Genomic DNA, 16,142 nt, shown 5'->3' on the forward strand with positions numbered 1-16,142 from the left:
CAGTATAAATCAAGGTCTTCTGAAGCTTGAAGTGGTGTGTTCGCATGCTGACCTATCAGGTTCCTTTGAATCTTCTGTCACTGTGGCCTTCGTCTTCCCTGGTCAACAAGAGAAGGACATTTGCATGGAAAGAAAAATGGAGCCCTAGGACATGTTAAGAGCAGAAGAATGGGTGCTCTTGATGGAAACTGAAAACCAATTGAATGTGCTATTTTTTTCCTGGAAACTTCTCAGTCTTTAACTAGTGTCTCCCTCTTACCATCCGGTCTCCATCCTAATGTCACCTCCTCAGGGAAGCCCTCCCACCTAGCACACCACTATTCCCAAGCGACCACGTTTATTTATATCTTTCCTAAAGTTTTCACAGTTTGTTCTTAGTTTGTTAATGTCCCCATTTATCTGTTTAGTTTGTCTCTCCCACTAGTTTTCCAATGAACTGACAGCAGGAACCATGCTCATTTATTATTTTAAAATATGCATTTGATCGTCTCCAATTTCTTTCATCCCTGTCTTACAGTTGTCAGAGTCCAGGTCTTTTGCCTCCTTAGGTAGGTTTCTTGTTATAGGTATTTCATTCTTTTTGATGTGATGCTAAATGGGCTTGTTTTCTTAATTTCTCCTCTGATACCCTCTAAGGCTTAGATAGACATCAGTTTACAGGCAAATTTTGTATCGGGTTTGATTCTAAGTGCGCCTAACTCCTAGACTGCCACAAACAATTTAAAATCTTACTGGGGCAGTGAACGCTTATACCTGAGTGAGAAGCAAGGGGTGGGAGGCATGGGAAATCATCGGGACTGGGGTGAACTGGGGGTCCTTATTCTCAGACCCAGCTGATTGTTGCCACATAGGAATTCCGGCCAGGATTAAGGAAATCTAACAGAAGGAGAGAGGGCTGAAATATGGTTGTTTATCTAAAAATCTCACTCTTAAAAAAAAATTGGGAACTAATTAAGATCAAGTTTAACCACAGTGCACCTAAACGGAGTTTTATAGAGCACCTATCGTTTATCTGAAAATTGCCAGTTTTCAATCTCTGACCTCCATATTTTCACTCTTTCAAAAAGCCAAAGCTTCTTTTAGAGACTACGGTATCATTAGATTAAAGCTCCCCTTCCATCCCATGAAGCTGATATAATGATTCCAACGTACTTTGTACTCAACTTTTAAAAATGTTTATATGGCTAGACGTAGTTATATGGGGAAATTCGATTTCTATCAGAAACCACCCTTTGTGTTAGAAAATTAAGTAAATCCGGTGTGAGAAATCGGAGCTACGATATGTACCATGTAGAAGAATTACACATATATTTAAATCTGTTCTGCTCCTTCAGCTAATAAAATTGTAAAATGCTATTTTGCACTCATGGTTACAGTCAGATGGGGGTTGAAGGGCTTTCTGGAAAACGGTGTATAAAATTACTTATTTGGAGTGTTTAATTTTAATATTGCAAATAGTGCGCTGCTTTTTAGAGTTTGTACCTACATGAAGCTGGCTTAAAGAATAAGAATTTGAAAATAGGCCTGCTTCCCCTAGACAGGCGTTATTGCAATGCATATCTGTATCGAATGAATTTAATTGTACATAGACATCTTCAATGATTGTTAACTCACCGGCATTTTTATTACATTATCCGGAATTAAGGATGGCTGAATAATCTATACTATCACAAACAGGCTTGTAAATCATGGTTTTAGAATTTTTTATTTTTCACAGTGGAGACTTGCTTGCGCTTCTGGTATAATTCCTAATTTTCTTAGAGTTGCATCACGAGTTGAAGTAACCAAGCAGGGACATAGTTCAGAGAGTGGAATCCTTTCTGCTATAAAATACGGCGGAATAAAGTGCTTGGATGTTACATTTTCAGCTTATTATTTACTATTTACAAATCTTAATTTCCTTGTGTTGAATTTTATTTATTTAGTTATTTATTTTTGGCTGTGTTGGGTCTTCGTTGCTGCATGCGGGCTTTCTCTAGTTGTGGCGAGCGGCAGCTACTCTTCGTTGCAGTGAGCGGGCTTCTCATTGCGGTGGCTTCTCTCGTTGCGGAGCACGGGTTTTAGGTGCCTGGGCTTCTGTAGTTGTGGCACATGGGCTCAGTAGTTGTGGCTTGCGGGCTCTAGAGCGCAGGCTCAGTAGTTGTGGCGCAAGGGCCCAGTTGCTCTGTGGCATGTGGCCTCTTCCTGGACCAGGGCTCGAACCCGTGTCCCTTGCATCGGCAGGCGGATTCCCAACCACTGCACCACCAGGGAAGCCCTGGGTTGAATTTTAAAAGTTTTATTTTATATTTTCATAGGGATTGTCATTTCTATCTTTCCCCCCCCTTTTTTGGAGTGATTGATGAAACACTACTGAAATGTTTAGCAAGAATGTGGTGAACACTCGTCAGGGTGAAAGATAATGGCCTCATTGTGGTCCTGATGGCCACAGCGGTTTGACCTGTGTCCTCCCCTTTCTTATGGATTCAAGGAGAGTTGTTCATTTTTCAGTCTGTTCAGGTTTTTACTCGTTAGGAGGGAGGGGCACCTTCTTTACATGCAGAGCTCTTGAGTGTAATTGATGCACAAAAGTAGCTGTGCGTGAGTCAGGCATATGATTTGATGAGTTTGGACATATGTACGGTAAGTCCCCTATATACGAACCTTCAAGTTGCGAACTTTCAAACATGCGAACGTGCGCTCAGGCGTGAGTGCAATTGCAGCTCGCCCTCCATCCCCTATTGCTGACAATCCTTCAGCTCTACTATCTCCCACCTCCTCTCCCTCCTCCAGTCAGTAACTCTTCTTGCTTGTTCACTGGATGCCAGCCCCTGGATGCCAGCTGTTGTACTGTACTACTGTACTTTTCAAGGGACTGTGATGTAAGATTAAAAATGTTTTCTTTATTTTTGTGTGTTTGTTTTTATGTACAGTGTATTATTTGTGTGAAAAGTATTATAAACCTATTAGAGTACAGTACTCTGTAGCCAATTGTGTTAGTTGGGTACCTAGGCTAACTTTGTTGGACTTACGAACAAATGGGACCTCCACATGTGCTCTCGGAACAGAACTTGTTTGTATGTAGGAGACGTACTGTATATACCCATGATACTATCACTACCATCAAGGTATTAAACATGTCCATCACCTCCAAAAGTTTCCTCTTGTCTCTTTTATTTGGTTTGGTTTTGTTTTGTGTTAGCATGAGATCTACCCCCTTAAAATTATTTTAAGTACACAACATCGTATTGTTAACCATAGAACCTACATGACACAGCAGCTTTCTAGAATTTATTCCTCTTGTATAACTGAGACTTTATGCCCATTGGCCAATAAGTCACCATTTCCCCCCCCAACCTCCATCTATGAGCTTGTCTATTTTAGATACATCATATAAATGGGATTACGCAGCATTCGTCCTTCTGTTTCTGGCTTATTTCACTTAGAATAATGTCCTCCAGGTCCATCCCATGCTGTTACATATGGCAGGACTTCCTTCTTTTTAAATACTGAATAATATTCCATTGTATGTAGGTATCATGTTTTCTTTACACATTCATCTGTTGATGGACATTTGGGCTGTTTCCATGTCCTGACTATTGTGAATAATTCTGCAATGAAAATAGGTGTAGAATATCTCTTTGAGATCCCTTCAGTTCTTTTGAATATATACCCAGAAGTGGAATTGCTGGGTCATACAGTAACTCTGTTTTTAATTTTTTTGAGGAACCTCCGCACTGTTTTCTCTAGTGGATACACCATTTGACACTGCCACCAACAGAGCACAAGGGTCATGATATCTCCACCTCCTCCCCAACACTTGGTATCTTTGTTTTTTTGGTAATAACCAGCCTAACAGATGCGAGGTGATATCTCATCTTGGTTTCGATTTTCTTTATCCCTAGTGTTTAGTGATGTTGAGAACCTTTTCATAGACCTGGTGGCCATTTGTATATCGTCTTTGGAGAAACGTTTATTCAGGTCCTTTGCCCATTTTATAATTGTCTTTTTTGTGTGTGTGTGGTACACGGGCCTCTCACTGCTGTGGCCTCTCCCGCTGCGGAGCACAGGCTCCGGACGCGCAGGCTCAGCGGCCATGGCTCACGGGCCCAGCCGCTCTGCGGCATGTGGGATCTTCCCGGACCGGGGCACGAACCCGTGTCCCCTGCATTGGCAGGCGGACTCTCAACCACTGCGCCACCAGGGAAGCCCCTATAATTGTCATTTTTAATTGTGTATTTATTTATTTTTTCTGTTATTGAGTTGTAGGAGTTCCTTAGAAGCTGTTTTACCAGTTTAAACTTGAAGGCTGTCAGCTGGATTCAGCTGGTGGGCCCCAGTGTAAATTATGAAATATAACACATCTGTAAATGTTGGTATGTCAAGAAGTCTATAGGCACACAAATATGGGAGACATTAGCTCTGCCTGTGTGTGTATATCCACAAGGAGACAGGAAAGGTTACATAGTGAAGATGCTCTTGGGAGTAAGTCTTGTAGGATGGCCCACAGTTTGCAGAGAAAGGACGATCTCGTGCTCCTGGAGGCCCAGTCACCCTCTAAGAAGGCTGGAGATGTTTCCATTGCTGTGCCCTTATCAGTTCACTTCAGAACAGTGGAAAGAAGGAAAAGACTTGTCAGGAATGATTTGCAGAAGTGTTGGAGAAGAGCCTTAGTACAAATGTTAACCTGGAGAAAACAATCAAACACATGCATTTCAAGGGTGAAAAGATGCACATCTTTTTCTGATGTTTCCCCCTCTCCTCTTAATGAAGGTGAATTATTTAACGGTCGATAATTCTCCAGTTTCCAATTTAATGAGACTTTAGCAGCCCTACGTTTGGCACGTTCTTTTCTGTTAAGCTTTTCTCAACTAAACCCCAGAGATAAAAGGTGTTTTACTTCAAAGAAATCTGATTTTTCTTTCGTCTAGTAAATTCAACTGGCATGAATTCAAGCACGCCATATCAGACCTCAGTGAAATCCACGTGAGCTGTTTCCCTGTTTGTTCTCAAAGTCCTTAGGAACAGTTCTCTTCTGGGCTATAATTGGCCTTTGTGAATGAAATCAGTAACATTTGAGTGTGTAGATAAACACATTTGTAGAAGTCTGCGGATTGAGGGCCCGACTATTAAGGCAGATCTGGAAAATATAAGAGAATAGCTTAGAGAATTAACAAAATATTGGATAATATAATAGGATTAAAAAAAAACAGAAAGTCAAATTTATCTGGATTGGGAACCGTGAAAAGTCTAGTCGCAGACACTGGATTGAAAGGTCGCTGTATGCTTTGGGGGTTCTGTTTCCAGGGTCCCCCAAGTGCTGCCTACAGCAGACACAGCTGGGGGTGGAGGACAGGAGACAGAGGGGAGGCAGGGACCACCTTTGTCACTGACCACTGGCGTCCCACTCATGCCAACAGAGGGGGAACCCCACAGGCTTGAACTATTTGCGCTGGGAGATGTGATGGAACTTCCTTTCCCTCGTCTTTGCTGGAATAGGATGTGCGTCCCGTATCTTTATGACCTGGGGTCGAAGTTTGGTTTGAAATTAGATGATGGAGTTGCTCTCTGCCCCCGCTGCCCCGATCCCTTGTTCAGAGTCAGAACACAAGCACGATCTTTGGCATGGAGAAGATTTGATTCAGACTTGGCCTTGGCAAAGCACCATTAAATGTCTTTGATCATGGTGCCTCTCTCCTCTCCTCCCAACTTTCTCCTTGATAAATACAGGTGGAAAAAAAAAAGGCGGGGGGCTTTGGAAAGTTGGAGGAGAACCCAGGTGAGAAAGAAATGTGACAACAACAGACAGGAGGCCCTCAAGACTGTCACACACTAAGAGACATCAAATATTACAATATAACGACTGTATTTATACTCTTGTGGGAGAATAGATGGTGGAAGTGCAGAATTTAAAACCCCCACTTTTGATTCATAAAGACTGAACAGTAAGAAAGAAGGAGACGTGTCCCCCGCACCCACAGGTTGAGTCCATCATAATCCACATCGCAAGACGTCAAAATTGCAGACTTTCTTTTCCACCTGAATTTGCCCCAAATGTCACCCATTCCTTGACTCATTCCAAAGATTCTTTGTGATCTTCAGGGGAGAAAGAGCTTTTCATTCATCAGCAAGATGGCTTTGCAATGAAACTTAATACGCATTTGAAAGGAGGTCAATATTTTTTTTAAAAGAGATCAAATATACCTTTGAAAATAAAAGGAGTCCCAGTATTTGTGCAGAAGAAGAAAAAGGAGTGACCTTTGAAGATCTATAAAGGAGCCATGATGGCTGTTTGATGGAGAGTAAGAGTAAAGATTTTTTTTTTAATTAATTGGGTTTTTAGACAAATTAATGACAGGAAATTCTTTTGACTTATGGAACCAGTTGCCCACATCAGTATTCCCAGGGGCTAAGTGTTCGATACAGAAATCTTGGCTAGAACCATCAAAGCCAAGAATTCAACATTCACGTCAACCTCATGACCTGTGATACTGCTTATTATCAACTATTTCCAGGATGAGCTAACTGGGGCACTGAGACAATAAATAACTTGCCCAAAGTCCCCAGGTGAGAAAACAGTAGAGCTGGGATTTGAACCCAAGAAGTCTGATCTCAGAGTCTGAGCCCTCAACTTCTCAAAGTGATGTGTCCGGAGGGGAGAGAGAAAGGAATCAGAATAAAGCAGGAGCAAGATATGTGAGAAGAGAGAAAAGAAGGGCACGTGGCTTTGGCCATCAGAAGGTCATCAGTGATCTTCTAGGGGCAATTTCAGAAGAACATCTGGATGGGAAGCATGAGAATGAGAATGGGAAGAATGAAGAATAAAGGAGAAGACAGGATGTCGAGGTGAGACCTGGTCCATTGAAACCAACAAGGTGATAATTTCCCGAATGTGATAGCAGGTAAAGACAAGGAGTGAGTCAGGAAACAAAGGACCATCCCACCTGATAGTCTCTGTTGCTTCCAAGACTTGGGAGGCAGGAGTTTCCCTGAGAGCTGGGAGTGTGGGAAATGATTCAGAGATTGGGAAAGGGACTTGTTGAGGAAGATACCTGGATTCATGTCCTGGGAGAGTTGAGTGGCCGTGGGGGTCAGCTCAGGGCTGGAGACCAGGAACTAGTAGAGAAATCAAGAATATCTTGAGAGATTGTCCTCTAGCCCCTGACAGCCTGGGCATGGGTATGGCCTAGGTAGGTGTTTGAAGTCCTCAGGAGTTTTGAATTGGCTGGGTAAGCATAGTGGAAAGACGAGAGGACCAGGTCGTGATGGTCTTTGCACAAGGATAATTAAGAGGCTTGCTCGTGAGATCCACAGAGGACAGAAAGTTCATCAAGAAGGGATGTAACAGGGCTTCCCTGGTGGCGCAGTGGTTGAGAGTCCGCCTGCCGATGCAGGGGACACGGGTTCGTGCCCCGGTCCGGGAAGATCCCACATGCCGCGGAGCGGCTGGGGCCGTGAGCCATGGCCGCTGAGCCTACGCGTCCGGAGCCTGTGCTCCGCAGCGGGAGAGGCCACAACAGTGAGAGGCCCACATACTGCAAAAAAAAAAAGAAGGATGTAACGCACAGGAAAAACAGGGAAGGGTTGAAAGAGAATGGGGCTTTGTGAGGTTTAAGGGCAGATATAATGAAGGAGGGCACGAGAGTGGTGCTGTCTGTAGCGGGTGTGACTTGGGATGAGGGTTCACTGCTACAGCATCTCAGTGAGGGTCTGCGCAGGTGGGACAGGGTTTAAGTCTGACGTGCAATCCGCAGGATTCTGTAGGCTTCCCGGGGACACGCCAGGCTGGGGTGAGGTTCTGAGTTCATCTCCGCATCTTGCCTGAGGGGTTCCTTGTCTCCCTCCCGAGGCTAAATGTGTCAGCGAGGTGCCCATTTAGCCGGTAAAAAGAAAACATTCCAGTCACTCCTGGATGACTTTGGATTTATCACGTTCTGAATTGTAGGTTTCTGGTTTTTTTTTTCAGGAATGATCCTCTCAGGTGAAATGTTTTCTTTTCACATGTTTATATATTTTTAAATATTTAATTTTATTTAGATGAGATCATATGAACTGATTTAGAAACTGATTTTACTACTCTGAATTTGGGTTAAATGGTCTATAAAATGAAGACCATCATAACACCCACATCACCAAGTAGCATAAAGATAAACTGAGATCGTATTGTTAAAAATACTCATACGTAATGTCTCCCTTCTCTGGTTCAGATCCCAAGCCCTGATGTCAGGGAGAATGAGTTGAAAATTGCTGGTGTTTTTATTTTCCTGGCGAAATTGGTGCCATAATGGAGCAGTAACATTAGCTAAGTTTACAATCTATTCAGCCAATCAGCTGTGAAGTAACTTGGTTCTTGAAGATTTATTTCTAATTTACGTGACACCCATTATTCCCAGTTATTCAAATACAGTCCTATTGAATTCGCGTTTCTTATCACACACTGGTTAAACTATGTTTCAAATTTGAATAAAATATAACTTCCAAATGTATTTGCAAAGCTGGAAGTTTTCTGCTCCCTTATTGGTTTACATGAGACCTTTCCCAGGGAAATGTCTTGGCAAGTCCCCTTGGGCTGGGGACGTCTCTGTGGGACGAGTTACTAAGTGAACGGCTATAAAGATTCAGGGAGGGCAGGGTGTTGCTCAGTGGGGAGCTCTGGCAAAGAGCCCATTTGTCCTGAGGTCAAGGGGAATGGAGAGCTCTGAGGGCAGAGGGATGTGAGGGTGGAGAGAGCTGGGGTGGGAACCAGGGGGGTGGCAGGAGGCAGAGTGATGGGCCTTTTCCCCACAGCCCTGGATGCCCTCAGCAAAGGGACTAAATAAGGGTGTGTCCACTTTGGCCCTATTGACATCTGCGGTCGGATAACTCTGTGTTGTGGGAAGGCTGTCCTGCGCATTGTAGGCTGTTTAACAGCATCCCTGGCCTCTATCTACCTACTGTCATCCCCTTGCAGGACACGACAACCAGAAATGTCTCCAGAGAGTGCCAAATATCCCCTGGCCAAGGGTGCAGAAGTTACCCCGTTTGGGAACCACTGAACTAAACCTCTGAAATCCTTGTTAGGATGGGACGTTATTGAACCAGAAAATCAGGCTCAGTTTGGTGTCTGGATTGACACAGGGAAAAGAGAAAGAAACACCGGACAGAAGAATTGCACAGAAGTGACCATGGGGAAGTGAGGCCCTCAGGTATTTGCAGATGGGGTGTGTGAGTAGGGGAGGGCTGTTTGTGGGTGCAGGGAGGGGAGCATCTCATGTTCTGGCCGAGGGTCACCACGTACAGTTGTGCAGGTTGCGAGCAACTCTGGGGGGGTCATAGTTCATATTCACAGTGATCTTAGATTTTCAAAATACTCAGGACAATATTCTGGTAGACTGTGGCAAACTTTCTTGAGAAAGGCGTTTTTCTATTTGTTTGTCTTTTTTTTTTTTTTCCTAATCCACCCTTTAAAAGTACCGCTGGGGTGAGCTATGGAGCTGTATATGAGAAATCAAATTACATTGATGTAAATATTTAGAGAAAGGGAGCTTTATTAGAAATGGCCGGGTGGGCTGCAGAGTGAGTGAAAGAGTGAGATTTGGAAGAACGTGTAAGAAGTTCTTAACAGTACTTCCAACTGGAGTTGGAAGCTCTGGTTGAGCTCTGGACCCAATGATCTTCGGGCGACTTTCTCCTTATATATCTATGAATCAACTGGGTACGACTTCTGCAATTAAAAACAACAAAAATCAGTTAAAAATGCAATAAATTTGAAAAGTACCTTTATAATTAAAATCACGCAAATTATCTCTGTGTTTCAAAGGAGCCACAAGCATGTTGGGGGCTTTAAGTGGCATAAATGACTTCAGAGAATTAGGATTTTCCCCAAACGACTACTTCTGCAGGACAATTTTGAACATTTCCAGACCCCATCGCAGGCTTGCTGTGACTTGTCTCTGCAAAGCCAGATGGAAGCTCTTTTACGTGGAAACTGACTGAGGATTTTCTTCTGGTCCACGTGTAACAAGGAGATGCTGCCCTTCCTCACCTCCTGCCAATTTCCAGGTGATGGATGTGCTGGGTCGAATCCCATTCATTTGCAATTGTATTTAGGGAATGCAATCGATTAAATGGAAAGGTGTTTGATGATGAAAATGATACACTTCTCACATCCACAGACTCTATGAACCCGGATTTTATTAGGTGTCAAAAGTTAGTCCATCGTAGGTCAAATTCACCCTCAGATTTCCCATTACCTCCTAACAAGTTAAGGTCCAGCTAAGGGATCCAGGCTCCTTGAAGGAAAGGGATTGCCAAATACTGCAATTTTATCTTCATACTCATCAAGAACCTTGTTATAAGACAAAAAGAATGGAAATTACTTCCTATACCTCCAACTCAGTGGTGCAACGGGAGTGGCCTGGTGCCCTCCAGGCCCCTTACGTACAGCTCAGAAACACATTTTTCAAGGGTTTTAAATTGGTTCCTGAGTTTGTACATCCCTTTCAAAGGAACCTCTTATTTAGATTCTTTGTCTTTTAAATCAGACTCCGATGTTAATCAGGCAACCCAGCAGGATGGGTGGAATGTTTCTTATTCCACGGGATTTCATAGGCTTTTAAAACTTGTCTGTTGTTTTTTTTTAACTCGTTTTTGATGCCTATGCCTGGAGCTCCTGCCCACACATCTCTCACATAAACAGAAGCCACTACTGAAATCTTTCTGCTATTAAAAAAATATATATGTATGGAAGAATAAAATGTTTGGGGTATTACTTGGAAAAACAATACACCCGAGAGTTGCCTAACTGTGGTCTTGAACTAAGGGTAGGCAAGAGACTCACAGATCATCCATTCTTTTTTAAAAAAATTTTATTGCAGTATAGTTGTTTTACAATGTTGTGTTTGTTTCAGGTGTACAGCTAAGTGAATCAGTTATACATCTATCCACTCGTTTTAAGATTCTTTTATGGCTAAAAAGCACATGAAAAGATGCTCAACATCACTAATTATCAGAGAAATGCAAATCAAAATTACAGTATCACCTCACAGTGGTCAGAATGGCCATCATCAAAAAATCTACAAATGATAAATGCTGGAGAGGGTGTGGAGAAAAGGGAACCCTCTTGCACTGTTGGTGGGAATGTAAATTGATACAGCCACTATGGAGAACAGTATGGAGGTTCCTCAAAAAGCTAAAACTAGAGCTACCATCCATTCTTAAAACAAAATTATGTCTTTGATCAGATCAAAGAATTTAAACAATCTCATGCAATCATTCATTCTCTAAGCATTTATCGAGTGTCTCATATTACCCGCTGGCTAGGTTTCCTGATTCACAAGCTCCTGGGGTCAAAGGCTAGTGAAGAGATGGTTCTCTTACACGGTGAGTACTTTATCCGGACCCTGAACACGGTATCTCAGGAATCCCTAGGAATGTAACTTGGAGGCTTCTCAGGAAAATCTCGGTTCCCAAATTGGACTCCCATCTGCCTTTTATGTTTTTTTAACCCCTCCAAGGGAAGAGATGATGGTAATAGATGGTGTCAAACTCATCACACTCATTCCTATAAAATATCTATATTGCAACACACAGGGCACGTGGATAAGATGCGATTCATTTCCTCAACCTCCTTTGATGTGTTCAAGCACTTTTGGCAGAAAAGTGGCCCTGAATAAATCAGAGAGGGACGTATCCCTTTGTGTCTCAAATGATGCAAAAGAAAGTTGAAACTGGATTTTATGGATGCAGGAAATAATGGATTTGGGCTTAGATAGAGGATGCTAACAAATATCAATGATGTACAGCTCCTTCCCTGGAGGGAGAAGTTCCTTTTTTTCCCAACAGGGCAGAGGGTCCCCCACGGCACTTAGGTAGTCGGCTGCAGCATACCCCGTCTCCTACCCACAGCTGTAAGAAAAGCCAGCTCAGAGATTCAGGACCGACAACTGGAAGTTTCTCCTTCCATGGAGAAGGTAGCAGTCTGGGTGCTGCATGTGAAAGCAATTGAGTGGAAGGTAACCCCGTTGGACCACTTTCTGCCTCCATCTCCTTGGGATCCAACAAATGAAATTATTCAGCCCAGAAGCATTTTTAACTGTGACATCTCTTTAAAAAAAAATTTAGTAAGGGTCAAGGGAGCATTCCTCTAGGGAGGATGCCTCTAGGTTGAATAATAGAAAATTAAGGTTGGAGGAGAAACAGATGGGGATGTATTTGAATAGTGAAAGGTGGACCAGGCAGAAAGAAAAGGACATGTCCATTCTTCAAAGATGGGAGTTGCTTAGCTCAGGACCTGCGGAGATTTCAATGTGGCTTGAGGCTGGGCTGCAAAGGAAACAGTTGTGTATCACCAGACAGGACGGGAAAGAGGGGCTGGATCTTTCGGGGACCTATAATCAATGAAGGCGTTTGGACTCTAGCCAAGAGCGATGAGGAACCTTCAAAGATTTAAAAAAAAATAGATGGTCAAGGTCAGCATTCAACCTTGAAGCATCACTCTGGAGAATGTAAAGAGAAGGAATTCAGATGACTCGACAGAGGAAGCCAGAAGTGCTAGTCTGTCCTGAGTCTCCCCAGCTGCATGTGTGTGTTCTCCTCCCAACTTCTGGCCACACTCAAGAAGCAGGGACTGAATCCTTACATCGGACTCTTAGGCAGTTCCCAGGACTCATGTGATCTCTTCCCTACAATCCATCTTACATTTTGTATCATTTGCTTTATCTCTTCTTCTCTGATAAAACCCTGACTTCTGCAGACATGCATAAACTTCAAAGAACATTTAGCCCAGTGTGACATTTATACCACGAGGTGAGAGATATTAAGATATATGGATAAACATTTGATTTCATCATTATGGTGACGTTCATTCTTGTTCTATATAAAAAGAAGCATGATTGGGACATCAGATGCATAATTGTATAGATGTTTTGGCCTATTACAAAGGGAAAATAAGTATTAAAGTTTAAAAAAGTCAATTTATAGTAAAAAAAAAATTATAAGAACAAGGTAAATAATAGAACATGTGTTCCTTGTAGAGAGCAGAGTATGACACGTGAATGACCTCAGTGTGGGAAACTGAGTCTCAGAAAACTAAGAACCTTAAACAAAGGGTATTTCACCAAAGCTTTGAGTTTCTCAAATTATCCATATGATGCAATATTATCCTATAAACAGAAGCTCTTCAAAATTAAAAGGAATGCTCTGTGCACTTGCACTATACTTAAGAAAATGTTAAAATTATGTATGTTTTAGATTTAGATTTTCTTTCCCAGTGGTTTTTCTGGAGCAGGTGAATTTCAGCAGGACCTAGCATCCAACGACACACAGGAAGTGCCCATCTGGAAGCAAGAGTACCCACACATCTGACCGCGTGGCCCCCTTGTCACTGATGGGGGGACCGGGTCTGTGTTCTGGGGGGCAGGGACTGGGGTAACTATTCCAACGTTCTCAGGAATTTCAAGAGCCTGGGTGTAATCGAGGTCCTGACTCAGCCCAGGCATCTGGATCGAGATCCCCCTCAGTTCCTGCTGTGTTTTGTTCCTGAGGCTTGGAAGTGGTGTCACATAATAAACTTCGTCACGGCACAGCTGTCCTGGCAGTAACATGACACCAAAATCACAGGCAACAAAGGCAAAAATAGAGAAGTGGGACTCCAGAAAATGAAAAGGCTTCCGCACAACCATGGAAACCATCCACAGAATGAAAAGGCAACCTACAGGATGGGAAAATATATTTGCAAACCATCTATCTGATAAAGGAGCTAGTATCCAAACTAGATAAGAAAACAACTGGTGTTTTTTAAGGTAATTCCACAAATGTTCATGGAACTGCCGTTGCATTCCCAATACACCCCAGATACTTAGAAGGATTCAATACAATGTTTTCAGACTCCTGCTGCACTCGGAGCTGGGAGTAGGGAGACGTCCGGGGGCTTGGTGTGATTGGGCGGTTTAGGACATATAGGATGGAGAGGCACAGGCTGGAGATGAAAGGAGGCTCCTTTCTCCACAAGGCCTTGGAACAAGCATTTCTGTCCTTGTTACAAGGCAGCAGGGAGGAGCTCACAAGCATCTCAACAGAAGCATCTCAACAAGAGAAGTTATCTGCAGATCTAAAGAAAGGGAAAGGCAGGAGGCAGGAGCTTTCGAGACTATGACCCTTCCTCTTTCATTTTGCCTGGAGTAGCGTCCTGGGGAGTGGAGCTGGCTTGTATCAAAACATAGTTTTCGGGCTTCCCTGGTGGCGCAGTGGTTGAGAGTCCGCCTGCCGATGCAGGGGACACGGGTTCGTGCCCCGGTCCGGGAAGATCCCACATGCCGTGGAGCGGCTGGGCCCGTGAGCCATGGCCGCTGAGCCTGCGCGTCCGGAGCCTGTGCTCCGCAACGGGAGAGGCCACGACAGTGAGAGGCCCGCGTACCGCAAAAAACAAACAAAACAAAACAAAAAACCATAGTTTTCATTTCTGGATGCTCACGTACTGTCGTGGAGGTTCTGTGGTCGCGAACAGGCTTGAAAACGCTCATTCCACCTTTATTAACCATACGAATTTAGCTTCCCTGAGGGCACTTACAGAAATGACTGCAAGTACCGTGACAGGGTGGAAAACCCAGAAAACAAATGTACTTGAGCAAACTCCAGTACAGAAACCACACGTTAGGCATGTTGGTTATTTGTGGTTTTAGCTTTAATTTCTGCAAAGTGGATATCTTCTCAATAACTTCAAGGTCCTAGGACTTTCTGGTCGGTGAGGGCTTCACTCTCATCTAAGTCATAGCAGTCATTTTTATTGCCATCTGGTGCAAGCTGTTAATATTAACATTTATTTGCCCAGACAGATTTCGGGAGCTTGTTACATCGAAGGGTGAGTAAACTTCCCAATTTGAATGAAGAGGTGTTTACAGAAAATGAAGACCCTATTATAATTACTCAATATCATCTCCCTGTTTGCAGTCAAAGTGCATGATAATTTTGGACCCAGGCAATCAGGCTTGAGTCGGCTAGATGTGTAAATGCACCTGCTAACAAATGTCACACACACACACACACACACACACACACACACACACACACACGAATGGAAGTTGAAAACCTATTTATAATAGCAACTGCTTGGGAACCATAACCCAGACCCACCCTGATGGGATGTGGATCTGGAAGACAGGTGGTTGCTTCATCCATAAATCCTTACAGATCCCACGGGAAAGGGACATGGACTTACATGAACTCTGGGGAGGCGTGAGCTACAGGAGTCGTGGGATGTGAAGGAAGCGGGGATTCACACCCTCACATTAACTCATTAGCTGAGACCCTGAGTGATTTGACGTCACGGAGTAACTAATCTCTAGTCCGTATATGATCATTATCTCCTTCACATATATTAGGGATGAGAAAATTAAATGAGATTGTCCACGAAAATCAGTAGAAATGTGCTTTTCGCATGCAGCTCAAGTAACATTGGCTACTGCTACTATTTTTGTCATATCATAACCATTCTTTCTAGAGTATAAAACCCCCACGGACTCTAACACAGAAGCAGATTTACATTGGAGAGGGAAGTCTTTTCTCTGAAAGTGTTTTGTAACATTTTGTGTTGTTTGTGCCAATATTCACGGCTTCATTCATTCCATTTCTTATCCACTGCAGAAGGTTTGCCGTTTTCCAACACGCTCAACCCCCATTGGGGCCTCCCAGGAGACCTCCACGAATAGTTTATTTTCCTAAAGTTTCCGGAGGTTAATTTACTTCTTAAGGCTTTTTTTTCCTTTTTGAGGTACGCGGGCCTCTCACTGTTGTGACCTCTCCCGTTGTGGAGCACAGGCTCCGGACGCGCAAGCTCAGCAGCCATGGCTCACGGGCCCAGCCGCTCCGCGGCACGTGGGATCCTCCTGGACCGGGGCACGACCACGTGTCCCCTGCATCGGCAGGCGGACTGTCAACCACTGCGCCACCAGGGAAGTCCCATAAAGCTTTTTAATTGATATAATTTTTTTCTGTTCTCTTAGGTACCAAGAAGCTGGGGTCTGGGAATATTGTCATCCATTAATGATCCTCTAAGTGAGCTTGTTTCCAGAAAAAGAAAAAAAAAAAAAGCAGCAATATTTCTAACGCTGCCCAACCAGCTTTTCCCTTAATTAACAGTGAGCTCCCCGACAAGTCATGGTGGTTAGGGATAGAAATGCATTAGC

The 16,142-nt window shown here is 43.5% G+C and overlaps 1 protein-coding gene across 4 annotated transcripts in view; it reads right to left on the bottom strand.

The window, feature by feature from the left end:
* The window catches only part of LOC132598370 (transmembrane protein 132B-like), a 265,232-nt gene that overhangs the window by 44,997 nt on the left and 204,093 nt on the right, over positions 1 to 16,142 (bottom strand). The window contains exon 4 of one of the 4 annotated variants that reach the window (XR_009566477.1): positions 9,626 to 9,682. The exons of the other annotated variants lie outside the window; for them this stretch is intronic. The gene's annotated coding sequence lies outside the window, so the exon portion shown is untranslated. Of the gene's footprint in view, positions 1 to 9,625; positions 9,683 to 16,142 lie in introns of those variants that run through there. 4 annotated transcript variants of the gene reach the window in all.

This window comes from Globicephala melas, chromosome 13, assembly GCF_963455315.2.
Source record: "Globicephala melas chromosome 13, mGloMel1.2, whole genome shotgun sequence".
NCBI lineage: Eukaryota > Metazoa > Chordata > Mammalia > Artiodactyla > Delphinidae > Globicephala > Globicephala melas.